The 27,500-nt window shown below is 36.1% G+C and overlaps 1 pseudogene; it reads right to left on the bottom strand.

Annotated features, from left to right (window-relative positions):
- LOC137619620 (G-protein coupled receptor Mth2-like) overlaps positions 1–27,500 on the bottom strand; it is a 95,518-nt pseudogene that overhangs the window by 41,683 nt on the left and 26,335 nt on the right.

The following is a 27,500-nucleotide window of genomic DNA, read 5'->3' as shown; positions in this document are numbered from 1 at the left end:
AGCATTAGAGTTCCTTATTATTTACTTGTACAAGATTAATTTGGATATGAAAGGAACCTGTTAGAATCCTTTGAATATAAAAGGAGGCTGTTAGAAAGCTGTTAGAATCCTTTGAATATGAAAGGAGGCTGTTAGAAAGCTGGTAGAATCCTTTGAATATGAAAGAAGGCTGTTAGAAAGCTGTTAGAATCGCTTGAATATGAAAGGAGAGTTTTAGAAGGCTGTTGGAATCGCTTGAATATGAAAGGAGTCTGTTAGAAAGCTGTTAGAATCTTTTGAATATGAAAGGAGTCTGTTAGAAAGCTGTTAGAATCCTTTGAATATGGAAGGAGGCTGTTAGAAAGCTGTTAGAATCCTTTGAATATGGAAGGAGGCTGTTAGAAAGCTGTTAGAATCCTTTGAATAGGAAAGGAGGCTGTTAGAAAGCTGTTAGAATCCTTTGAATAGGAAAGGAGGCTGTTAGAAGGCTATTAGAATCATTTGGACATGAAATGAGGCTCTTAGAAAGCTGTTGAAGTTATTTGGATACGAAAGGAGACTGTTAGAAGGCTGTTAGAATCATTTGGATATGAAAGGAGGGTGTGAGAAAGCTGTTAGAATCCTTTGAATATGTAAGAGTCTGTTAGAATCCTTCTGGATATGAAAGAAGGCTGTTCGAATCCTTTGAATATGAAAGGAGGCTGTTAGAAGGATGTTTAAAATTCTTTGAATATGAAAGTCTGTTAGAATCCTTTGTATATAAAAGAAGGCTGTTAGAATCCTTCGATTATGACAGGAGGCTCTTCCAAGGCTGTTAGAATCCTCTGAATATCGTGGTGACAGAATCGTGAATAATCTGCCAAAGAGTGCTATTATGATTAGCCAAATTATTTTATTCTTATTTTATTATTATGCAATTAAATAAAATTTTGCTTTAAAGAGACAGGCGATCTGTAGTTTAGTGCGAAATGCTGGAAATTGAGCCAACTTATTTTATTCTTATTTTATTAGTATGCAAATAAATAAAATTTTGCCTTCAAAGAGACAAGAGATCTGTAGTTTAGTGCAGAAGGCTGGAAATTTAGCATTATTTCATTCTTATTTTATTAGTATGCAGATACATAAAATTTTCCTTTTAAGAGACAGGCGATCTGTATCTTAGTGCGAAAGGCTGGAAATTTAGCATTATTATTTTATTCTTATTTTATTATTATGCAGATAAATAAAATTTTGCCTTTAAAGAGACAGGCGATGTGTATTTTAGTGTGGAAGATTGGAAATTTTATTATCTTAATAGACAAGTTGTTGTGAAGGTCCGAAGAGGGATGATGACTTCCTTGGCCTTGGCTGAAGTTGGTTCCTCCTCAACAACCACACCCGAAAGAACTCATCAAGTCTCTCTCTCTCTCTCTCTCTCTCTCTCTCTCTCTCTCTCTCTCTCTTCCAGTTGCATAACATACCACTAAGACGTAATCTGCTTGTTATTTGCGTTTGAGTGAGTGTCCTTGCTCCTTTTTTTCACACGATTTGTTGGCAAGGTTAGGTCCCCTTTTGCAGAAAAGAAACAGGACATACTTTATATTTACTTAACATTTAAAGGTTACTTTTCTACTGCAGGGGAACCTTACTGTCTACAGGACCTCCTCATTTGTGTTAGAGTGAGTGCTCTTCCTCTTTTTTTTCCACACGATTTGTTGACAAGGTTAGGTCCCCTTTTGCAGAAAAAAACAGGACAATCTATATAATATTTACTTAACATTTAAAGGTTACTTTTCTGCTGCAGGGGAACCCTACTTTCTACAGGACCTTCTCTACTCCTATACTGTAGGGCAATCCTACTCTCTACAGGACCTCCATTATCAATTTATTTAGGTATTTAGCATTTGATGATAACGAAAAAAGCATTGCGTGAACCCGACCGACACATGAAATGGGTTTTAAGTAAAGTCTTTTCGGTAACGAGCAGTAAATCATCGTGGATGTTAATGGCTTGTAATTACGAGACCAACAAAGTAGTTCCAGCGAGGGAAATTTAAGAACACGAAACGTGAAGGCGGCCATTACTTAATTACCCCGGAGGAATGGCATGTTCATGAGGTTGGAACATCATGAAGGATAAATTGTTTTTCGGTAACTGACTGCTGCAACCGCCATCTTTGTTAGCGTGTTTGTTTTTTTGCTTTTGCTCTAATGAGATTGCACATGTGGTGCATGCTGTTTGTGTATGTGTTTGTATAGTTATCATTCGTGTATTTTTCATTGAAAGTAGAGGTGTATACGTTTTAAAAGTACCGATATCGTTTTTTGTTGGTGTATGTTTTGTAAAATGCATTATCACTCGTGTATTTTCATGGAAAGTAGAGGTGTACACGTTTTAAATGTATTGTTTTTGTAAGATTTTTGCGTATTACTCTTAAGATGTCTGTTTAGCAAGTTTACATTTGTGATATGAAAGATGAAAATGACTATAGAATATTATCTACTACTGACCATCTCCGCATGATTTGTGTATTATTATTATTATTGTTATTATTATTATTATTATTATTATTATTATTATTATTATTATTATTACCATAAGCTAAGCTACAACCCTAGTTGGAAAAGCAAGATGCTATGAATCCAAGGGCTCCATCAAGAAAAAATAGCTCAGTGAGGAAATTAAACAAAGAAATAAACAAACTACGAGAGAAGTAATGAACAATCAAAATAAAATATTATAAGAATTTTAAGAACAGTAACAACATTAAATTAAATTAAATAGAGAAAAAAGGGGATATTTAATACACGCGTACGTTCTCTTACCCATCCTCAAGATGGCTCTATGGATCATCCAGTATACTATCTCCCTACCCATTCCATACCCATCCCGTACCCACGCCATACCCATCACCTTCAATGGGCCCATTCCAGTTGATAATGTGAACCAGAAGTGGCCTACGTGTTGAAACCGCTGTTGCTGCTGTCCTCTTCTTCTGCATCTTCTTCTTCTTCTTCTTCTTCTTCTTCTTCTTCTTCTTCTTCTTCTTTTGTCTCTTCTTCTTCGTTTTCTTTTGTCTCTTCTTTTTCTTCTGTCTCTTCTTCTTTTTCTTCTCTCTTCTTCTGTTGTTGTTGTTGTTCTTCTTCTTCAGTCTCCTTGTTGTTGTTTTTCTTCATCTTCTTTTGTCTCTTTTTCTTCATCTTCTTCTTCTTCTTCTTGTTAGTTTTGCTGTTGTTGTTGTTCTTCTTCTTCTTCTTTTTTCTCTTCTTTTTCTTCTTCTGTCTCCTTCTTCTTCTTATTCTTCTTCTTCTTCTTCTTCTGTCTCTTCTTCTTCCCCAAGACCCCCTCCCTCGACCTCGGCGTGTCTACTGTATATCTTCTTCATTCTCCTGCCTCCTAGCATCTCCCTACTATCCCCCTACCCTCTCCCGTTTCCTTGACCTTGTGAAAAAACTCTCCTACGATGCCTCTTCACTTCCCTCCCTCTGTTCCCTCCACCTTTCCTCGCTGCAGTCTTCGCTACCCTCCCTGCTCTGTCTCCATCCCCCTTACTCATGTCTCACCCTTCCTCCCTCTGCTCTCCATCTGTCCCGAGTAGGACTTTTCTTTCTTAATTTTGCCCTTAACCCTGAAGATTCTACCCACTATTCTTGAAGGTTCTACCCCTCCTCGCTCCCCCCTCCCCCCTCCCCCCCTCTTCTCCCCCTCCCGAAGATTCTACCTTCCTCCGCCTTCTTACCTTGACCCTCGACCAATCTCTGCGCAGTTTTTGCAGTCCCGATTGTTTTGATCACGTCTTGTTGCTATGGTCGAAGGCATTGCTATTGCAAACTGCGAGGTTTTTACTGTTGTAAGCTATGGATTTTTACTGTTGAAAACTCTTGATTTTTACTGTTGTAAGCTATGGTTTTTTTTACTGTTGAAAACTCTTGATTTTTACTGTTGTAAGCTATGGTTTTTTTTACTGTTGAAAACTCTTGATTTTTACTGTTGTAAGCTATGGATTTTTACTGTTGAAAACTCTTGATTTTTACTGTTGTAAGCTATGGTTTTTTTTTACTGTTGAAAACTCTTGATTTTTACTGTTGTAAGCTATGGATTTTTACTGTTGAAAACTCTTGATTTTTACTGTTGTAAGCTATGGTTTTTTTTACTGTTGAAAACTCTTGATTTTTACTGTTGTAAGCTATGGATTTTTACTGTTGAAAACTCTTGATTTTTACTGTTGTAAGCTATGGTTTTTTTTACTGTTGAAAACTCTTGATTTTTACTGTTGTAAGCTATGGATTTTTACTGTTGAAAACTCTTGATTTTTACTGTTGTAAGCTATGGTTTTTTTTACTGTTGAAAACTCTTGATTTTTACTGTTGTAAGCTATGGTGTTTTTTTACTGTTGAAAACTCTTGATTTTTACTGTTGTAAGCTATGTTTTTTTTTTACTGTTGAAAACTCTGTTGTAAGCTATGGTTTTTTTTTACTGTTGAAAACTCTTGATTTTTACTGTTGTAAGCTATGGATTTTTACTGTTGAAAACTCTTGATTTTTACTGTTGTAAGCTATGGTTTTTTTTTACTGTTGAAAACTCTTGATTTTTACTGTTGTAAGCTATGGATTTTTACTGTTGAAAACTCTTGATTTTTACTGTTGTGAGCTATGGTTTTTTTTACTGTTGAAAACTCTTGATTTTTACTGTTGTAAGCTATGGATTTTTACTGTTGAAAACTCTTGATTTTTACTGTTGTGAGCTATGGTTTTTTTTACTGTTGAAAACTCTTGATTTTTACTGTTGTAAGCTATGGATTTTTACTGTTGAAAACTCTTGATTTTTACTGTTGTGAGCTATGGTTTTTTTTTACTGTTGAAAACTCTTGATTTTTACTGTTGTAAGCTATGGATTTTTACTGTTGAAAACTCTTGATTTTTACTGTTGTAAGCTATGGTTTTTTTTTACTGTTGAAAACTCTTGATTTTTACTGTTGTAAGCTATGGATTTTTACTGTTGAAAACTCTTGATTTTTACTGTTGTAAGCTATGGTTTTTTTTTTTACTGTTGAAAACTCTTGATTTTTACTGTTGTAAGCTATGGATTTTTACTGTTGAAAACTCTTGATTTTTACTGTTGTAAGCTATGGTTTTTTTTTTACTGTTGAAAACTCTTGATTTTTACTGTTGTAAGCTATGGATTTTTACTGTTGAAAACTCTTGATTTTTACTGTTGTAAGCTATGGTTTTTTTTTACTGTTGAAAACTCTTGATTTTTACTGTTGTAAGCTATGGATTTTTACTGTTGAAAACTCTTGATTTTTACTGTTGTAAGCTATGGTTTTTTTTTACTGTTGAAAACTCTTGATTTTTACTGTTGTAAGCTATGGATTTTTACTGTTGAAAACTCTTGATTTTTACTGTTGTAAGCTATGGATATTTACTATTGAAAACATGATTTTTATTGTTGTAAGCTTCGGGTTTTTTACTGTTGAAAACTGTTTATTTTTAGTGTTGTAAGCTTCAGGTTTTTACGGTTGATTTTTACTATCGAAAATTGTAGATTTTTACTATGGAAAACTGTAGATTTTTACTATGGAAAACTGTAGATTTTTACTGTTGTAAGCTGCGGGTTTTTACTATTGAAAACTGCGGCTTTTTACTATTGTAAACTGTGGGTTTTTGCTATTGAAAACTGCCGATTTTTCCTATTGAAAACTGCTGATTTTTACTTTTGCAAACTGCGGATTGATACTATCGAAAACTGCGAAATTTTACTATCGAAAACTGCCGATTTTTACTTTTGAAAACTGTGGATAACCTGCTGATTTTTAAAATTGCAAACTGGATTTTTACAATTGCAAATTGCGGATTTTTACTATTGTAAAACTGTCGATTTTTACAATTGTAAAGTGTGGATTATTACTATTGTAAACTGTGGAGTTTTGCTCTTTGAAACTGGATTTTTAGTCTTGTAAACTGATTTTTTTCTATCGAAAACTGCGGATTTTGACTATCGAAAACTGCGGATTTTAACTATCGAAAACTGCGGATTTTAACTATCGAAAACTGCGGATTTTAACTATCGAAAACTGCGGATTTTAACTATCGAAAACTGCGGATTTTAACTATCGAAAACTGCGGATTTTAACTATCGAAAACTGCGGATTTTAACTATCGAAAACTGCGGATTTTAACTATCGAAAACTGCGGATTTTAACTATCGAAAACTGCGGATTTTAACTATCGAAAACTGCGGATTTTAACTATCGAAAACTGCGGATTTTAACTATCGAAAACTGCGGATTTTAACTATCGAAAACTGCGGATTTTAACTATCGAAAACTGCGGATTTTAACTATCGAAAACTGCGGATTTTAACTATCGAAAACTGCGGATTTTAACTATCGAAAACTGCGGATTTTAACTATCGAAAACTGCTGATTTTAACTATCGAAAACTGCGGATTTTAACTATCGAAAACTGCGGATTTTAACTATCGAAAACTGCGGATTTTAACTATCGAAAACTGCGGATTTTAACTATCGAAAACTGCGGATTTTAACTATCGAAAACTGCGAATTTTTACTATCGAAAACTGCGGATATTTATATTGTTTTATTATTACTCTTCATCTGCTTGTATCTGTAGTCGTTTTTGAATGACAGTAATCAAATCTTGATGAAAGTGTTTGCGTGTTTTTGTTTATATAGAATTTGCTTTAATGAACAGGCTTTTGGTTAACACAGGTTGGCATTAATATTGAAAGTATGGTTTAGTTTAGTTTTTTTTTCCCTCAAATATGATTGTCAGTAAATACTTAGTAAGAGGTATCTGTTTCAGTTTCATTTTCATCTGAAAAGATACTCGTCAGAACGTCAGCATGGCAAGCGTGTATCCCCCCCCCAGGGCCCCTGTGGTGTCCAACCACAGCAGTAACCTTCCCAGTAAACAGCTTAAATCCACGGGCATATATGAAACCCGACTTTATCTGCTGTTTATAAGGACGCAAGGAACACACGTTACCACTTTACCATCAAGAAAGTTAAGATGAATGTTCAGGCTTCCCCTCAAATATTTAGTTCCAACCACTTCAGCATTTTGGGATTTTTGTCAACCAATATAAATAACTTCAATAGTTCGCTTCCGTATTCCTCTATCCAATCACACGCACGATAGCTTTGATGGTATTTAAATTAATTATATTTTGCTGCTATTAATATTACTTTAATTGCCATTACGATGATAATAACGACGAAGTCTGGTCTAGCTTATTAACAAGAAGTAAAGCTGTCATAAATGAGTTATGTGAATTTTGAAACGGGGAGAGTAAACACCGTAGACTTTTTCATCACTAATGAGGCCTTTCCGAGTTGCTTAGATGATCCCAAAGCAAATGAATGAAACTAGACAAGAAGAAGGAGGAGAAAAAAAGAAGAAGAAATGAGTCCTGTGAGATGAGCCCTCCCTTTGGTAGCCCCTTATTTGCATGTTTACCTCACAAATAAGGGGAAGGCTGATTTCTCCGCGGCGTATTGACCATGCAAATAACGGAGAGACGGAGGGAGGGAAGCCAAGGGCCCAGGTCGAAGATATACCCTCTTCTACTACGCTGCATTACGCTTCGATATTAATACGCGTTGGGCGTTTTGGTTTTTCAAAAGTTATGTCAGCTGTGTTTATCGGATTTTGTCTGCTGAGTTTAGGGGATTTTGTCTACTGTGTTTAGGGGATTTTGTCTGTTGGGTTTAGGGGATTTTGTCTGCTGATTTTAGAGGATTTTGTCTGTTGTGTTTAGGGGATTTTGTCTGCTGTGTTTAGGGGATTTTGTCTGTTGGGTTTAGGGGATTTTGTCTGCTGATTTTAGGGGATTTTGTCTGCTGTGTTTAGGGGATTTTGTCTGTTGGGTTTAGGGGATTTCGTCTGCTGTGTTTAGGGGATTTTGTCTGTTGGGGTTAGGGGATTTTGTCTGTTGTGTTTAGGGGATTTTGTCTGTTGATTTTAGGGGATTTTGTCTGCTGTGTTTAGGGGATTTTGTCTGTTGGGTTTAGGGGATTTTGTCTGCTGTGTTTAGGGGATTTTGTCTGTTGGGTCTAGGGGATTTTGTCTGCTGATTTTAGGGGATTTTGTCTGCTGTGTTTAGGGGATTTTGTCTGTTGGGTTTAGGGGATTTCGTCTGCTGTGTTTAGGGGATTTTGTCTGTTGGGGTTAGGGGATTTTGTCTGTTGTGTTTAGGGGATTTTGTCTGTTGATTTTAGGGGATTTTGTCTGCTGTGTTTAGGGGATTTTGTCTGTTGGGTTTAGGGGATTTTGTCTGCTGATTTTAGGGGATTTTGTCTGCTGTGTTTAGGGAATTTTGTCTGTTGGGTTTAGGGGAGTTTGTCTACTGATTTTAGGGGATTTTGTCTGCTGCGTTTAGGGGATTTTGTCTGCTGTGTTTAGGGGATTTTGTCTGTTGGGTTTAGGGGATTTTGTCTGCTGATTTTAGGGGATTTTATCTGCTGCGTTTAGGGGATTTTGTCTGCTGGGTTTAGGGGATTTTGTCTGCTGATTTTAGGGGATTTTGTCTGCTGCGTGTAGGGGATTTTGTCTGCTGTGTTTAGGGGCTTTTGTCTGCTGTGCATAGAGGATTTTGTCTTCTGTGTTTAGGTGATTTTGTCTGTTCTGTTTAGGGGATTTTGTCTGTTCTGTTTAGGGGATTTTGTCTGCTGATTTTAGGGAATTTTGTCTGCTGATTTTAGGGGATTTCGTCTGCTGCATGTAGGGGATTTTGTCTGCTGTGTTTAGGGGCTTTTGTCTGCTGATTTTAGGGGATTTCGTCTGAGCGTGTAGGGGATTTTGTCTGCTGTGTTTAGGGGCTTTTTTCTGCTGTATTTAGGGGATTTTGTCTGCTGTGTTTAGGGGATTTTGTCTGCTGTGTTTAGAGGATTTTGTCTGCTGTGTTTAGGGGATTTTGTCAGCTGTGTTTAGGTGATTTTGTCTGTTCTGTTTAGGGGATTTTGTCTGCTGATTTTAGGGGATTTTGTCTGCTGTGTCTAGGGGATTTCGTCTGCTGCGTTTAGGGGATTTTGTCTGCTGATTTTAGGGGATTTTGTCTGCTGATTTTAGGGGATTTTGTCTGCTGCGTGAAGGGGATTTTGTCTGCTGTGTTTAGGGGCTTTTGTCTGCTGTGTTTAGGGGATTTTGTCTGCTGTGTTTCGGGGTTTTGTCTGCTGTGTTTAGGGGATTTTGTCTGTTGGGTTTAGGGGATTTTGTCTGCTGATTTTAGGGGATTTCGTCTGCTGCGTTTAGGGAATTTTGTCTGCTGCGTTTAGGGGATTTTGTCTGCTGTGTTTAGGAGATTTTGTCTGTTGTGTTTAGGGGATTTTGTCTGCTAATTTTAGGGGATTTCTTCTGCTGCGTTTAGGGGATTTTGTCTGCTGTGTTTAGGGAATTTTGTCTGTTGTGTTTAGGAGATTTTGTCTGCTGATTTTAGGGGATTTCGTCTGCTGCGTTTAGGGGATTTTGTCTGCTGTGTTGAGGGGCTTTTGTCTGCCGTGCTTAGAGGATTTTGTCTGCTGGGTTTAGGGGATTTTGTCTGCTGGGTTTAGGGGAATTTGTCTGCTGTGTTTAGGGGATTTTGCCTGCTGAGTTTAGGGGATTTTGTCTGCTGTGTTTAGGGGATTTTGTCTGCTGTGCTTAGAGGATTTTGTCTGCTGGGCTTGGAGGATATTGTCTGCTGTGTTTAGGGGATTTTGTCTGCTGTGCTTAGAGGATTTTGTCTGCTGGGCTTGGAGGATATTGTCTGCTGTGTTTAGGGGATTTTGTCTGCTGTGCTTAGAGGATTTTGTCTGCTGGGCTTGGAGGATATCGTCTGCTGGGTTTAGGGGATTTTGTCTGCTGAATTTAGGGGATTTTGTCTGCTGTCTTAGTGGATTTTGTCTGCTGAGTTTAGGGAATTTTGTCTGCTGAGTTTAGGGGATTTTGTCTGATGTGTTTAGGGGATTTTGTCTGCTGATTTTAGGGGATATTGTCTGTTATGTTTAGGGGATTTCGTCTGCTGTGTTTAGGGGATTTTGTCTGCTGTGCTTAGAGGATTTTGTCTGCTGGGCTTGGAGGATATTGTCTGCTGTGTTTAGGGGATTTTGTCTGCTGTGCTTAGAGGATTTTGTCTGCTGGGCTTGGAGGATATTGTCTGCTGTGTTTAGGGGATTTTGTCTGCTGTGCTTAGAGGATTTTGTCTGCTGGGCTTGGAGGATATCGTCTGATGGGTTTAGGGGATTTTGTCTGCTGAATTTAGGCGATTTTGTCTGCTGTCTTAGTGGATTTTGTCTGCTGAGTTTAGGGAATTTTGTCTGCTGAGTTTAGGGAATTTTGTCTGCTGAGTTTAGAGGATTTTGTCTGCTGTGTTTCAGGGGATTTTGTCTGGTCGTGTACTTCTGGGTTTCATATCCTGTGGTATTTTTCCCTGTTGGATCCCTTGGGCTTATAGTATCTTGGTTTTCTAACTACGGTTGTAGATGATAAAAGGAGAAATCTAACCGAGCCCCTTTGCGTCAATTGACGTATTTCGAGATGATGATGATGATGATGACGACGATGACTATGATGATGATGACGATGATGATGATGATGATGACGACGATGACGATGATGATGATGATGATGATGATTAATTAATTGTGTTTAACGATACGGTATCTGAGATGCTAATAAAGTGCGCCACGTCCAAGGATAGTATTCTATCAAGTATCTCTTTTATTTTTATTTATTTTAAAACTAAAATTAGAAATTACCTGCGCTTGAAAATTGATTCATTTCGCGAGGCTGTCAATAGAAAATGTTATTATCGTAACTTCCTTATAATAATACTTTGAATTAATTTATGTAGGTCATATACCGACTTTGAAATTTTTGTATAACAACTTCTGAGATTATAAGTACGATGTATGTAAATATACTGTCTCAGGGTTAATTTCAAGAGAGATTAAAGTACTCTAAGCATTAGTTGATTAAAAAAAAAATGCTTTTGTATAACTACGAACGTACAAAATATCAATTGCAATCGGGTTATTGAGGGCTCAAGTTCCAACAGAATTTAGTTCACGCTTGTGGTTACTTATTGAGTTAATTAATTAATCAAATTATATACTAGCCCAAATTAATCAAATTAAATACTAGCTCAAATTAATCATATTAAATACTAGCTCAAATTAATCAAATACTAGCTCAAATTAATCAAATAAAATACTAGCTCAAATTAATCAAATAAAATACTAGCTCAAATTAATCAAATAAAATACTAGCTCAAATTATTCAAATACTAGCTCAAATTAATCAAATCAAATACTAGCTCAAATTATTCAAATACTAGCTCAAATTAATCAAATAAAATACTAGTTCAAATTATTCAAATACTAGCTCAAATTAATCAAATTAAATACTAGCTCAAATTAATCAAATTAAATACTAGCTCAATCTCGTTATCATCCAAATACTTAAAGGAATGTTGATTCCAATAAACAAGATTGTTATTTATTACGGTTTTATTTTAAAATACGGAAATATATGATTTATGCTCAAGATATTGATAAAATCGGGAAATACTATTTTATGAAATTTTTTTTACAAAGTCGTAGCATACAAGTTTCTTCACTATAGTCAATTCTTTTTAGTGTGGCAGATTTGCACCTTCTCGTAAGGGTGCCATTTTAGCTCGGAAAAGTTTCCTGATCGCTGATTGGTTGGACAAGATAATTCTAACCAATCAGATAGCAGGAAACTATTCCGAGCTAAAAGGGCAGTAAACAAACACTCGCAGGGGGCGAGTCGGGGCAAATGCGCCTCATTGAAAGAAAATTGAGTATAGTAATCTAAGAACATACAGTTGGCTTCACGAATTCCGGTACACTGACGTCTCCTTAGCTTCCCGTCAAGTGTGCCGGAATTAATGAAGCCAACTGTACCATTGTAGATAAGGTATGTATACAGGAATTAGAAACCGGTGTAACCGGTATAAAGAACTCCCTGTTTCACAGGATCCCCCAGTCATTACCTCCGCCAACGGAGTTGGAGAAATTATGTTTTCGCCGTTGTTTGTCTGTTTATTTGTGGGTGAACATCTTCCTGGCCATATCTCTACTCATGGAGTAGTTAAACTTTTAGGGATTAATTGTGATGTTGAGACCTGGAGGTGATTCAATTTTGAAAGTCCTTGATTAAGGTCAAGGTCAAGCAAAAGGTCGTTTGTGGGTGAACAACTTCTTGGTCATATTTTTACTCATAGAGTAGTTAAACTTTTAGGGATTGATTGATATATATGAAATGAATAAACTACAAAAGAGGAATACACAGTCAAAATTAAATATTTCAAGAACAATAACATTGAATTAGATCCTTCACATATAAACTATAAAAACTAAAAAAAAAAAAAGAAAAAAAAAAGGAGAAACAAGACAGAACAGCGTGCCCGAGTGTACCCTCAAGCAAGAGAACTCTAATCCTAGACAGTGGAAGACCATGGTACAGAGGCTATGGCACTACCCATGACCAGAGAAAACAATAGTTTGATTTTGGAGTGTCTTTCGCGTAGAGGAGCTGCTTAAAAAGTCTGTTCTACGCTTACCAAGAGTAGTTAACCCCTTGAGCGAAGATGAATTAATCTCAGTATTGTCAGGTGTATGAGGGCAGAGGGGAATTTGGAAAGAATAGGGAAGGCTATTCGGCATATATGTAGGCAAACACAAGATGAGCCGTAACCAGGGAGAGGGCTCCAATGTAGTACTGTCTGGCTAGACAAAGGATCCAATAACTCTCCAGCGGTAGTATCTCAACAGGTGACTAGTGCCCTAACCAACCTACTACCTACTGATATATATATATATATATATATATATATATATATATATATATATATATATGTATGTGTATATATGTATATATATGTATATGTGTGTGTATATATATATATATATATATATATATATATATATATATATATATAATTATATAATGTGTATGCGTGTGTTGTTAATCTGGACGCTTATTAGTACATCTCCAATTGAATGGAATTTAATTACCATTTCTAAAGTAAGATTGAAATCCACCCTCGTATCTCTCTCCCTCTCTCTCTCTCTCTCTCTCTCTCTCTCTCTCTCTCTCTCTCTCTCTCTCTCTCTCATATCCACGGACCTCTCCTCCCCAACCCATTTGTCTCCTGATAGAGAAGGCAGGTGTGCTACCTAAGGATCACATTACCCCAAAAGTATTATCACCACTAGACAAGTGCTCAGCAGAGTTCGTGAAATTCAAGCTCACTTAGAAAGACCGTAAATATTAAGATAATAATATCCAATTTCTTATGATCTGGTTAGAGATGTTGAAGTAAGACAGCCACACGATCTAAAAAAAAAATAAATAAATAAAAGAAATAAAAGGGAGTAATATCATAATTCATAAACTTTTACGATCCGACGAAGTCGAGAACATGGAAATAATGGGATCGATTAGTTGAGGACATCGCTCCCAGAGGACTCTGATACACACGCACACTCCATCCAGTGCATAAGAAATGGAATGGAGTAGAAGGGTATATTGGGGAGACTATTGGGAGCAGAAGGTTGTATCTTTTTAAAGGGGGGAGGGGGGTAGGAGCGTGTTGGTAGGCAAGATTAAGGGAAGCAAGAAGAAGGCCCCATAGAGGTGATAGAGACGCTCCAGTGGGAGCCATTCCGAAGACGACTTCGACTTCTTCTTCCTTCCCCTAATCGGTTCGTCTCTCGTAATACAGACGAGAAAGAAATTAGTATGCATGAGATTGCCAAGGTGACGACGACATTTGGGTTCGAGCTTGTCACACGGACAGAGAGAGAGAGAGAGAGAGAGAGAGAGAGAGAGAGAGAGAGAGACTTTGAAATGACAGCTGTACAAATGCATATATTAAAACCAGTAATCAAATTCATAAAGGAGAGAGAGAGAGAGAGAGAGAGAGAGAGAGAGAGAGAGAGAGAGAGAGAGAGTTTGAAATGACAGCTGTACAAATACATAGATTGAAACCTGAAAACAAATCCATAAAGGAGAGAGAGAGAGAGAGAGAGAGAGAGAGAGAGAGAGAGAGAGAGAGAGAGAGAGAGTTTGAAATGACAGCTGTACAAATACATAGATTGAAACCTGAAAACAAATCCATAAAGGAGAGAGAGAGAGAGAGAGAGAGAGAGAGAGAGAGAGAGAGAGAGTTTGAAATGACAGCTGTACAAATACATATATTGAAACCTGAAAACAAATCCATAAAGGAGAGAGAGAGAGAGAGAGAGAGAGAGAGAGAGAGAGAGAGAGAGAGAGAGAGAGGAGTACATCGCTTCGATTGGATTATTTCTTGAAGGTAAGAATAGGTGAGTGTTACCGCCAAGCCTTTTGGTATATAGAGATAGTGTATTAATTATGGTTATGGATTTCATGAAGATATTTCTTTTTATCTTAGGTCTTTGGAATCCTAAGTAGTAATAAAGGAGAAATTAGACAGAAAATATTGTTATAAAGAAATATATTCCATAAAGATAATCTCTTTTTATCTTAGGTCTTTAGAATCCCAATTAGAAATAAAGGAGAAATTAGACAAAAGATTGTTGGTAAGAAATATATTCCATAAAAATTTTCTCTCTTCATCTTAGGTCTTTGGAATTCTAAGTAGAAAGAAAGGAGAAATTAGACGGAAATGATTGTTAGAAAGAAATATATTTCACAATCTTTTCATCTTAGGTCTTTGGAATCCTAAGTAGAAAGAAGAGAGAAATTAGACAGAAAAGATTGTTAGAAAGAAATTTATTTCACAATCTTTTTACCTTAGGTCTTTAGAATCCTAAGTAGAAAAAAAGGGAGAAAATAGCCAGAAACTATTCTCTTTTTATCTTAGGTCTTTGGAATCCTAAGTAGAAAGAAGAGAGAAATTAGACAGAAAAGATTGTTAGAAAGAAATTTATTTCACAATCTTTTTACCTTAGGTCTTTAGAATCCTAAGTAGAAAAAAAGGGAGAAAATAGCCAGAAACTATTCTCTTTTTATCTTAGGTCTTTGGAATCCTAAGTAGAAAGAAGAGAGAAATTAGACAGAAAAGATTGTTAGAAAGAAATTTATTTCACAATCTTTTTACCTTAGGTCTTTAGAATCCTAAGTAGAAAAAAAGGGAGAAAATAGCCAGAAACTATTCTCTTTTTATCTTAGGTCTTTGGAATCCTAAGTAGAAAGAAGAGAGAAATTAGACAGAAAAGATTGTTAGAAAGAAATTTATTTCACAATCTTTTTACCTTAGGTCTTTAGAATCCTAAGTAGAAAAAAAGGGAGAAAATAGCCAGAAACTATTCTCTTTTTATCTTAGGTCTTTGGAATCCTAAGTAGAAAGAAGAGAGAAATTAGACAGAAAAGATTGTTAGAAAGAAATTTATTTCACAATCTTTTTACCTTAGGTCTTTAGAATCCTAAGTAGAAAAAAAGGGAGAAAATAGCCAGAAACTATTCTCTTTTTATCTTAGGTCTTTGGAATCCTAAGTAGAAAGAAGAGAGAAATTAGACAGAAAAGATTGTTAGAAAGAAATTTATTTCACAATCTTTTTACCTTAGGTCTTTAGAATCCTAAGTAGAAAAAAAGGGAGAAAATAGCCAGAAACTATTCTCTTTTTATCTTAGGTCTTTGGAATCCTAAGTAGAAAGAAGAGAGAAATTAGACAGAAAAGATTGTTAGAAAGAAATTTATTTCACAATCTTTTTACCTTAGGTCTTTAGAATCCTAAGTAGAAAAAAAGGGAGAAAATAGCCAGAAACTATTCTCTTTTTATCTTAGGTCTTTGGAATCCTAAGTAGAAAGAAGAGAGAAATTAGACAGAAAAGATTGTTAGAAAGAAATTTATTTCACAATCTTTTTACCTTAGGTCTTTAGAATCCTAAGTAGAAAAAAAGGGAGAAAATAGCCAGAAACTATTCTCTTTTTATCTTAGGTCTTTGGAATCCTAAGTAGAAAGAAGAGAGAAATTAGACAGAAAAGATTGTTAGAAAGAAATTTATTTCACAATCTTTTTACCTTAGGTCTTTAGAATCCTAAGTAGAAAAAAAGGGAGAAAATAGCCAGAAACTATTCTCTTTTTATCTTAGGTCTTTGGAATCCTAAGTAGAAAGAAGAGAGAAATTAGACAGAAAAGATTGTTAGAAAGAAATTTATTTCACAATCTTTTTACCTTAGGTCTTTAGAATCCTAAGTAGAAAAAAAGGGAGAAAATAGCCAGAAACTATTCTCTTTTTATCTTAGGTCTTTGGAATCCTAAGTAAAAAGAAGAGAGAAATTAGACTAAAGCGCTGGAAAGAAAAACAATAAATACATTCCGAACATTCTAATGGTAAAACACAGTAAATACAATCCGAACTTTCTTAATGTATTCCATCCATTTGTAATCAGGAATGTCTTGATTTCCAGAGGAGATGGAATGAAAGAATATCCTCATCCTGGAATTCTTGGAATGAAAAAAAAATAGATTAAATCGGGCTGGATTCGTATTAAAATATTCAGTTCGGTGACTAGGAATTAAGTAATCTAATCTCGTTGCTTTCACTCTCGGGAAACCATTTAATACATCACCATGGTAATGCTGATTTAGGTTTTAAGTAAAAAAGGGGGATTTTGATATGTTTATATGTGATAAAAGTTTTTTTCTTTTTTCATCAGAGTTCTGGTTGGATACGATGGCGGTTTCCAAATTAGGAATGCTTATTACTACTACTACTACTACTACTACTACTAGCTTAGCTACAACCTTAAAAAGCAGGACGCTACAAGCCAAATATATATATATATATATATATATATATATATATATTTATATATATACATACATATATATATATATATATATATATATATATATATATATATATATATATATATATATATAGTAAATGTAACTAGACATTTCCTTCCCTTTACTTTAGAGATGGTTGCAGCTATAAAGAGTTGCATGTCACTCCTCTCTCTCTCTCTCTCTCTCTCTCTCTCTCTCTCTCTCTCTCTCTCTCTCTCTCTCTCTCTCTCTCTCTCTCATGGATTTGTTTTCTGGTTTCAAAATATGTATTTGTACAGCTATCATTTCAAAGTCTCTCTCTCTCTCTCTCTCTCTCTCTCTCTCTCTCTCCTCTCTCTCTCTCTCTCTCTCTCCCCTGACAGTGACACAAAGAAATGACTTGAATTGTGCGAAGACTGCAGGATTGATTGCATTATAATAAACAGCTTGGTTTATTTCATAGCATTTTTCTTGTTGGGTTGCGTGAGTTATATGTGGTACGTCTCGTCCGCATTTTGCTTATTTCTGCAAAATTTTTGCCTTATTTTTTTTCGTGAAGGCAAAATTTTTGCCTTATTTATTTTGCGACTGCAAAATTTTTGCCTTATATATTTCGCGAATGTGAAATTTTTGCCTTATATATTTCGCGAATGTAAAATTTTTGCCTTATTTTTTTGCGACTGCAAAATTTTTGCCTTATTTTTTTGCAACTGCAAAATTTTTGCCTTTTTTTTTCTAGACTGAAAAATTTTTGCTTTATTTTTTTCGCGACTGCAAAATTTTTGCCTTATTTTTTCCAGGACTGCAAATTTTTTGCCTTATTTTTTCACGACTGCAAAATTTTTGCCTTTTTTCGCAACTGCAAAATTTTTGCCTAAATTTTTCCGCGACTGCAAAATTTGTCTTATTTTTACGTGACTGCAAAATTTTTGCCTTATTTTTTTTGTGACTGCAAAATTTTTGCCTTATTTTTTTCACAACTGCAAAATTTTTGTCTTATTTTTTATGCGACTGCAAAATTTTTGCCTTATTTTTTTTTGCGACTGCAAAATTTTTGCCTTATTTTTTTGCGACTGCAAAATTTTGCCCCATTTGTTTCGCGACTTATAGATGATTGGATATGAACCTGAATGTTGTCAACATTTTCTTCTGCACTGGTCAGAAACTATAAGTTCAATCTTGCTTTGAAATTTTGATATTTTTTTCGATTTTTAATCATACTCAATACGAGTTAACAGACATTGTTGAATGATCAGTGTTATGTGCATTGATTTATGGAAGACATTATGGAATGGAGGTCCAAATCATTTTTTTTTAATTTCAACATGCAATTCTACATAAAAAGGTCAAAGGTAGAAGTTGATTCATTTGCTCATAATAAGGTAACATTCCAAAGTGCTTTGCGTTCGAGATGAGAATTTCTCCTTTGACAAATCAAGTGCTGTTTAAAGGATAGTTGTTGTAGAGGATCAACTTTTAGTAAAAAGACTGAATAATGAGAAGTTGCAGAATATAAATATCCTAATTAGATGACATTTATTCTGCTTATAGATTTTCACCACTAATCAGAATAAAAATTATTATTATAAGCAGACTACTCTAAATATAAGTTGAAGATGGAGGTCTTTAATTAAAGTTGTTTCCCCTTAGAATGTGTTTTATCATTTTTTAATGTCACTTCTCGATCTTATCATCATAATGATGCCATACTTTTCAAAGTGCTTTTTTTTAAGTAAATTAACTCTGAGTATAAAAGCCTGTTAAATTACGTTGATGTACTATTAGTATGATATGTATAGGAAAATTGCTACATTATGCTGGAAGTCCAACGTCTGATGGGATTTTCTTTTTGTATCTATCTATCTATCTATGTATCTATCTATCTATTATCTATATTAATACGCAAATGCACCTTGATAAGCAACTGCAAATGAGCTAGATTGCACGCATATGGATATCTACGACACCATGGGTAATATTAGTGAGTGAGAATTGCATTGTATAATCTACTCACACACACACTATACACACACACACACACACACACACATATATATATATATATATATATACACTATACCCAACAATAACTGCAGCCGTTTTTAGTCTACTGTAGGATCAAGGCCCCGGAGATGTCCTTAGTCATGTCTGGGGTTTGGCTATTTTCGTCACCACGCTGGCCAGAGCGGAGTGATGATCGTGGGAGATTTTAGCCTGAACTTCTCATAGCAAACCAATCTGGTATGGGTGGCCATAACTAGTACAGCGTTGCTGATCATGGCAATACACAAAACATTTCACCACGTTAAGTAGCAGCTTTATAATAGCTTGCTGCTCTTATAGAATGAAATGCTTAGAACCCTTTCTTCTCAAGTTAAAACCTAGTTATAAATTATACATAATCAAAAGGAATAACTTTGTATTTTTTTTAAAGTTATGAACTCAAATCTCGTTTTCTATTAGTTATGAACTCAAATCTCGTTTTCTATTGGTTATGAACTCAAATCTCGTTTTCTGTTACCCACCATATTGTGAGGAAGACGTTGAAGCAGATGACGTTCAGCCACAGGAAGGCAGATAGGTACCAGAAGTGCATCATGACGGCTGTTGGAAAAATGAGAAATAAATACTTCAGCAAAGGATAGTATAAAGGCAGGTTTACATGGTCGAACGGTTTGTCGAACGTGGTTCGACAGACAAGTGTTTGAAGTGATGTTCGAACGTGTGAACTTGGTATTTGGTTGTCGAACATGCTCGTCGAACGGTTCGAAGAAGGTCCGTTCTCACTGGACTTTTGTGGGCGGGGCTTCATTGTTCACAAACCTTATGCATTTGTGGCTGACTCCACCTCTTCGAACCGTTTGACAAGCAGGTTTGTCAACCGGGTTCGACGAACCGTTCGATCGTGTAAACCGTGCTATATGATGCAAACCTGTGTGTATAACTTGAACATAATATACTCTTGTACAGACTAACTCTGGATGATACGCTTAAATGGATGAGAGTAGGTGGATCTTTTCATTGCATCATTATTGAATTTTTAAATAAGAGATTGCAAGGAGTAGTTGTTGGTGGGCACCACAGTGTCTCTAGGAATGTAATGTCTGGTGTTCTTCAGGGTAGTGTTCTTGGCCCATTACTTTCCATACTTTACTATATACACATTGTATGTTGTTTGCCTATTGCTTATGCAGATGATGCTACTCTATTTGAATCTATTCATGGCTAGGAAAAACCCTCTTGCATATGCAGATGATGCTACTGTATGTGTATTGATTCCATATACTAAATGTAGATCTATAGTTGCTGTATCCCTTTATATGCAAATTATGGTAGATGAAATTGAACCCTAACAAAATTTACTGTAATTAGGCTAAGGACGTTGGCTCCTAAACATCCATATCTATTGCATAGAAAATGTCTTCTAAATACATAAAATTCATTCAAAATTCCAGGAAACACATGTTTGTTTCCTCTTCAGTCACACAAAAGACCGAGCTATTTTGGGTAATCATTCTATCCTGTTTCAATTCTTTCATTCTACCCTTTCTCGATTATTGTACTCCTCTTTGGTCTTCAGCTGCTGACTCATCTTAATTTGTTGAGCAAAACTTGCGGTCTATTAAATCATTATCCCGGATCTGGATATTAATCTCAGGCACTGTCGTTCAGTTAGTTTTTTTATGCATGGTGCATAAGATTTTTTTTTTTTTTCATACTGACCAACGTTAAATCAAGATCTTCCAGACTGTACCATCCTGTATGTAGTTCTAGGTATGTAGTTAATTCTAACAGTCTTTCCTTCTCCATCATCAAGCTCGGAACTTCACATTATTCTAAAGGTTTTACCCAAGCTGTGGCCATTCTGTGGGATGATCTTCCTAGTCTGGCAGTTGAATCGGGGTAAATTCAGAAGTTCAAACTTGTTGCAAATACTTTTGATGTTTTTTTGCACTGTAATTAAGGAGCCAGCTGAGCTGGTGTTGTAGAATCCACGGTCAAATTGGAATTTAAAAGAAACATAAATCCTAAAATATATCTCACTGTAGGTACTTAATCTCTGTAGATAAACTACAAGAGGAGTAATGAACAAAAAAAAATTTTCAAGAACAGTAACTTGATATTTGATATGCTGTTTACACTAACCTGGAGATATTTAATCAACTCTCAAGTTAGACTTTACACTAAAACTTGGGCCCCTCTGTTCGTTCTGCTTATTTGTAATTGGATTGGTATACAAATACGTTTTGGCTTCTTGTTTTGAATCCAGAACCTTGTATTTGACTTCTAACAATATTGCTGATACGTCTGTTGTTCTGTTTATAGATCTTATCTCTTGTGTACTACTTAGGAGTCTCTTGTGTTTGATTGGGCAGAGATAGATAGAGGCTGTTCCTTGACACTCCTGGATTCTTCTGCTGACTGAACAGAGAACTAAGAGTTTTTAGCCTTAGTTGAATGTTGGTAGACTACGATGAGAGAGAGAGAGAGAGAGAGAGAGAGAGAGAGAGAGAGAGAGAGCAGAATGCAACAGATGTATGTTCAGTCTTCTGTCAAAATGTCACAATAAAAGTAGAATTTCCAAGAGGAAATCATTGCTCCTTCTGAAGAGAAACTTTGATCTTCACAGGATTTGTTGTACACTGTTACCCAGCAATGATTCTTCTAGAATCATAAAAAATGGTATTGAAGGGCAATCGAGGTTCATTAATTACTACGCTGGTCCTTCCATTCGAAAAGATTCGTTTTATTATTGGCTTTTCCTACTTTTATTTCTGATTGGTTTACTGCTTTGACCTTTAATTCTTTGGCTTTTGACCTTTATTGGTTTGTCTCTTAAACTGCTTGCAGCATCATTAGATTTATTATATAGACAATGCAATTGTTGCCAAGAAATAATCTGTTTTTATTTTGTAGATTTGTCAGAGAATCCGGTCTCTCTCTCTCTCTCTCTCTCTCTCTCTCTCTCTCTCTCTCTCTCTCTCTCTCTCTCAGCGTACATGTGTTTTTGCGTGTCAAAAGATAATGTTTAAAACAGCAGTTCTTGAAGTGAATTATCCAACCTCGCTGACAGTCCATTAAGAACGAATCTTCTGTAAGTCAAGACTCCACGGAGAGGGGGAGGGGGGGGGGGTGGGGGGTGGCTGGCTGGCTGGGGTGGGGCTAGGTATCCTCCCCCCCCCAAAAAAAAATAAGGATATCGAAGAGCTTATTCAACACGAAACATTCGAATCATTGTCGTCCCTTATTGAATAAAATCTCTTACTCACGAATCTTTGTTTAACTTTTATTTTTGTTTGGGATTTTCTTATTCTGGGTTTTATTTTCATTTTGTGTTTTTTTTTTCAAGTTTTTTTACTTTTGTCAAATTCCTTTTGGGTACATTTACAGCTGACATTGAATAACTCGTCACCTTCAAACGCACATGTATTTAGCATATGGGAGAGAGAGAGAGAGAGAGAGAGAGAGAGAGAGAGAGAGAATTTCAGCAACGTAGGGAGAGAGATTTTAGCCACATAGACTACGTAGAGAGAGAGAGAGAGAGAGAGAGAGAGAGAGAGAGAGAATTTCAGCAACGTAGGGAGAGAGATTTTAGCAACAGACTGCGTAGAGAGAGAGAGAGAGAGAGAGAGAGATTTCAGCAACGTAGGGACAGAGATTTTAGCAACATAGACTGCGTAGAGAGAGAGAGAGAGAGAGAGAGAGAGAGAGAGAGAGAGAGAGATTACAGTAATCTCAAACAAGGACTCACGACATTCAGTCACGTGCTTAAGGAAACTTCCAGAAGGAGACCCGTAATCTTTACCTGACATTCACCCAGTCATTTCGGTTATTGAAATCTCCCCATTAATGATGACATTGACGGTATCGTCCTTCTCTGAAGGGACTGAATGCAAGCAATAAGAAATTGAGTCGTTTCCAGAAATAGTTTGCAAGCAAATGAATAGACAGTGTCCTTCGAAAGCAGTCATTCATGTTTTAAGTCGTATATCGTGCAGTTTATAATCATATGCAGGGAGAGAACGATCTGTTGTCCTGATTTCATTCTCTTTAATTTTCTTTTTATGTTGGTCGAAGTTATATTAACTGATTCCTGTTTAACATTTCTCTATTTCTCATAATTATCCTCTTTCTCTTTGACTCTTTGTATCGCATGTCAGAGAAATTTCGTGGAGTCTCGCAAATCTGTTGAAGCTAGATCTTTGTTTTGATTTATTTTGGTAAACAGACAGATGATTCACATGCCAGAAGCCGTTTTAAATGACTCACATGTCAGAAGCATTTTTAGATTATTCACATGTCAGAAGTCGTTTTAGATGATTCACATTTCAGAAGCATTTTTAGATTATTCACATGTCCGAAGTCGTTTTAGATGATTCACATTTCAGAAGCATTTTTAGATTATTCACATGTCAGAAGTCGTTTTAAATGATTCACATTTCAGAAGCAGTCTTAGATGACTCGGATGTCAGAATCATTTTTAGATGATTCACATGGTCTGAAAATTTGTTCTTCAATGAACATTTAAAACTAAAAGTACGACTAAAATAAAGAAGTTGGATGGCTAAATGGGAGGAGACCAAAGGGGAAAGTAGATAGTCGAAGGCAATGCCATTTAGAGCATGTAAAATGTTAAACGGATACTTAAAGGCTAAAATAACTGCCAGACCTTTGCCCAGAGCATGTATAACACTTGCAACGCTTCCAGAAGGCTTAAAGTCACTGGTTTTGCCCAGTCTGTAGTTAGCACTTATCAAGAGATCCATCAGAATAAATTAGATTAATGAATTTTGGTCATAATTCCTGTGCTGTGAATGTGAGGCTGTTCAGCCCCTATGTGCAACTAGAGGAAACCCCAGAGTAGCTCTCTGAAGGATGTTAGAACTGATGCATAGTGGAAGTGTTGAAAGGATTGCAGCTAGGGAACGAATGAGTTTAACCTCGGTATATGGCAGCCCTGTTAATAGTTAGTCATCATCTATTTTACTTTTGTTTGTGACAAAGCTAATCTCTAATAACCCAGCCCTTAGAATGGCTATGTAGTGCCATAATCTGTGTCTTGGGTTAGAGTTCTCTGGCCTGAGGGTACACTGAAGCACACTGTTCTGTTTGTTTCCTTATTTTCTTTCCTTACTGGGCTACTTTCCCTGTTGGAGCCCTTGAGCTGATAGCATCCTGCTTTTCCAACTAGGTTTGTAGCTTAGCTAGTAATAATGATAATGTTATTCAATTTAGTTACTGTATATCGACTACAAACAGTTCTCTAGACTGAATTTTTTTGCTGGTCCATGTGGACGTTCTACTAGAAACCCTCCTTCTTCTTCTTCTTTTTCCTTTTCTTCTTCTTCTTCTTCTTCTTCAGTGCGTTTTACCCATTTGTATGGGGTAAGCATGGTTGCCTTCTTTTTAAAGGACTTTGCTTTGGCTTTGGGGTAGACCATAGTCCCGATCGGCTGCCCTGCCTGACATCGCCTAGACCTTAGTAGCGTATGTCCACGCGTTATACCAGTCACCAGCGTCCTTCCTCCAAGCAACAAGAAAGCTTATCTTTTATAAGATCATTGGTTTGATTCAAGAAAACTCCCTACTTTCTCTTACCTTTGAAGATGCAGGCTCCCATGCTGAGAACGGCTGTCCCCATCTGAACCACAACGGTGGACACCTGGGCGATACAGAGCGCTAGGATGTTGCACATCAAACAGCGTCCCAGCAGGTCTCTCAGCTCCTCGATCACGCAGTACACCAACAGCGTCGCCAGCAGGAAGATGGCAGAGATGATGAGCCCAGCGGGGTACAGCGTCACGAGCATTTGGTCGAAGAATTCTTTTTGCTGTGGATAAATGAATAGTGTGATGCATGGAATAGGTTTTCAAACCAATATAATTATGAGGTCTTCTATATTTAATTTGTGAATTTCTCAATACTTTCTATTTAATTAGAATTATTAACTACCAAGGGGATATGCTGTAAATAATTCAAGATTAATAAGTAGTTAAAAGTAATTTTACGTGTAAACATCGGGGCATTTAATGCATGTATAGAAAATATTAACTTTGCCAACAATGAATATGCCCGTGAGAATACTAAAATTTGAATTATGATAACTCAACTTGAAAATGTTTAAATCCTATGTAAATCCTTATTACTTAAGGTAATTTACTTTAAGAATTAGAATATACCAGAATAATTGTAGTCAAAGCAGTGTGACCTTCAACGATGGAAATGGGGTGTGCTATACCCGTAGATTTATTAGACTGCTTAACTAACATTCTATCTTTTCCAATCTATATAATTTCACAAATGGGTAAAATGCAAATAAACTCGATGAAATGAAAATTAAGAGCAACGGAAAACATTCTTATCAATGGAATAATTAAAGCGAGACAGAGAAATGAACAGAACGAAAGAGTACAATTTATTATACACATACCGGTTGGACTTCCGGGAAACAAAGAAGAGCTTCCATGCCCTCTTCCGTGGCCAGTAGACAGTAGTGATCATCGGTGTAGGAATGCGACTTGACTTTGAGCTTTCCTAGGGATGTATTTGGTAGGGTTAGGATGCATGTTATGGAAGGAGTGCATTTATAAAACATTCAATGTCAGCCTTTTCATGCAAACTATGAATACTGGGAGCTTATATTGTTCTAACATACATATGCACACGTGTGTGTTTGTATATATGTATATATATATATATATATATATATATATATATATGTATGTATATATATATTTATATATATACTTTATATATTATGTAATTTTGAAAATTCGATGTCTTGTTCTCATAGAAATAAATCTCTGCCTTACAAACACATACATGTATATATATATATATATATATATATATATATATATATATATATATATATATACACACATATATGTATGTATGTATGTATATATACATATATATATATATGTATATATACAGTATATATATATATATTTATGTGTGTGTATATATGTGTATGTATATATATAAATCTATATATAAAACCCCTATTTATGAAATGACTCAGAGCTCGTATTTAAGAAGAACTTGATAACAGCTACAGGAAATGCGATGTTCAACTCACCGTCAGGGAGAACATAGAAGAGGTCTTCCGGTTCGTGTTCCGGTTGCAGGTTAAAGAAGGTACAATTCGGGAATCCAGATTTCACGTTGTACGCGAATTTGTATTCGACCTGTCTCCCGTCCTGCAATGGAAAAACGTTTGTTTATTTACTTATTTATATGTTCAGCAAACGTTTAGAGGGGCTCCACAAGGCACTAGAAGAGTTGCAAGACCCAGGCTTACATGGCTGAGGACTATGAAGATTGAGGTAGGAGGTGAAGAATGGAGAAGTATTGAATTAAAAGCTTTGTTTATTTATTTATTTATTTGTTCAAAAATCGTTCAATTGGGCTCCACAAGGCATTAGAAGAGTTGGAAGATTCCAGGTCTACATGGCTGAGGACTATGAAGCTTGAGGTAGGAGGTGAAGAATGGAGAAGTATTGAATTAAAAGCCTAAGATAGATACGACTGGCGAAATCTAATCGAGGCCCTTTGCGTCGATAGGCGTAGATGATGATGATGATGATGATAATGATGATTATTGTTATTATTATTATAGTGAAAGGAGTGGAAATATATGATTAATATGCCCTATATGCCTCATATAGAGGAAGAGGACGAAATATATAATTAATTAATAAATCATATAGGGAAAGAGGGAGGAATATATAGTTAATAAATCATATAGAGGAAGAGGTGGAAATATGTTATTAATAAATCATGTAGAGGAAGAGGAGAAATATATAATTAACAAATCATATAGAGAAAGAGGAGAAATACATAATAAATCATATAGGGGAAGAGGTGTAAGTATACAATTAAATAATAAAGAATAAGAGGTTGAAATATATGATTAATTAACAAATCATAAAGAGGAAGAGGAGAAATATATAATAAATCATAAAGAAGAAGAGAAGGAAATATATAATTAATTAATAAATCATATAGAGGAAGAGGAGGATAAACTGGTCTACCTTACCTCATAATGAAATGTCACCTGAGGCGCAGACAACCCAGGCTGGCACTCCATATCTTCCACGTTGAATACCTGTCTCATTCCGCAACACACCGGCACCGTCACATTGGCCTCCATGTTTTTCCAAATGCATCTGTAGGTCCGACGCCCCCGGAGGACCCTCGGCCGTGAGGGGTTCCTGTAGGAGGACGACCGGAGTCGGTTTGTCCTGCAGGAGTTCGGAGACTATCCGGCTGCTGTCGCTACCTACTTCTAGGGTCATTGCAGGGTCGTTCTCGGCCCTTGTGTTCATAATTAGCGTCGTTGTGATTAAGAGCAGGCAAGACATTACGGGAGGCTTCATGATGAATACCTGTGGGGATGGAAAGGGAAAGGGGGTTATGTATATACTAGTATACGCGACCTGTCAAAAATGACGACTAAATATTTCATCATCATCATCAACATCAACATCTCCTACGCCTGTTGACGCAAAGGGCCTCTTTCCCTTTCAATAGGCTGACTAAATTCATAGCGGATTCACTGGCTAGATTCATCAAAGGATAGTCAGTGGTTATGTATATACTAGTATACGCGAACCCGTCAAAAATGACTAAATATTTCATCATCATCATCTCCTCCTACGCCTGTTGACGCAAAGGGCCTCTTTCTCTTTCAATAGACTGACTAAATTCGTAGAGGATTCATTGGCTAGATTCATCAAAGGATAGCCAGGGGT

Source organism: Palaemon carinicauda, chromosome 26, assembly GCF_036898095.1.
Source record: "Palaemon carinicauda isolate YSFRI2023 chromosome 26, ASM3689809v2, whole genome shotgun sequence".
In the NCBI taxonomy this organism is placed as follows: domain Eukaryota; kingdom Metazoa; phylum Arthropoda; class Malacostraca; order Decapoda; family Palaemonidae; genus Palaemon; species Palaemon carinicauda.
The sequence above is the reverse complement of the archived record's forward strand: the minus strand, read 5'-3'. Positions and strand labels throughout refer to the sequence as shown.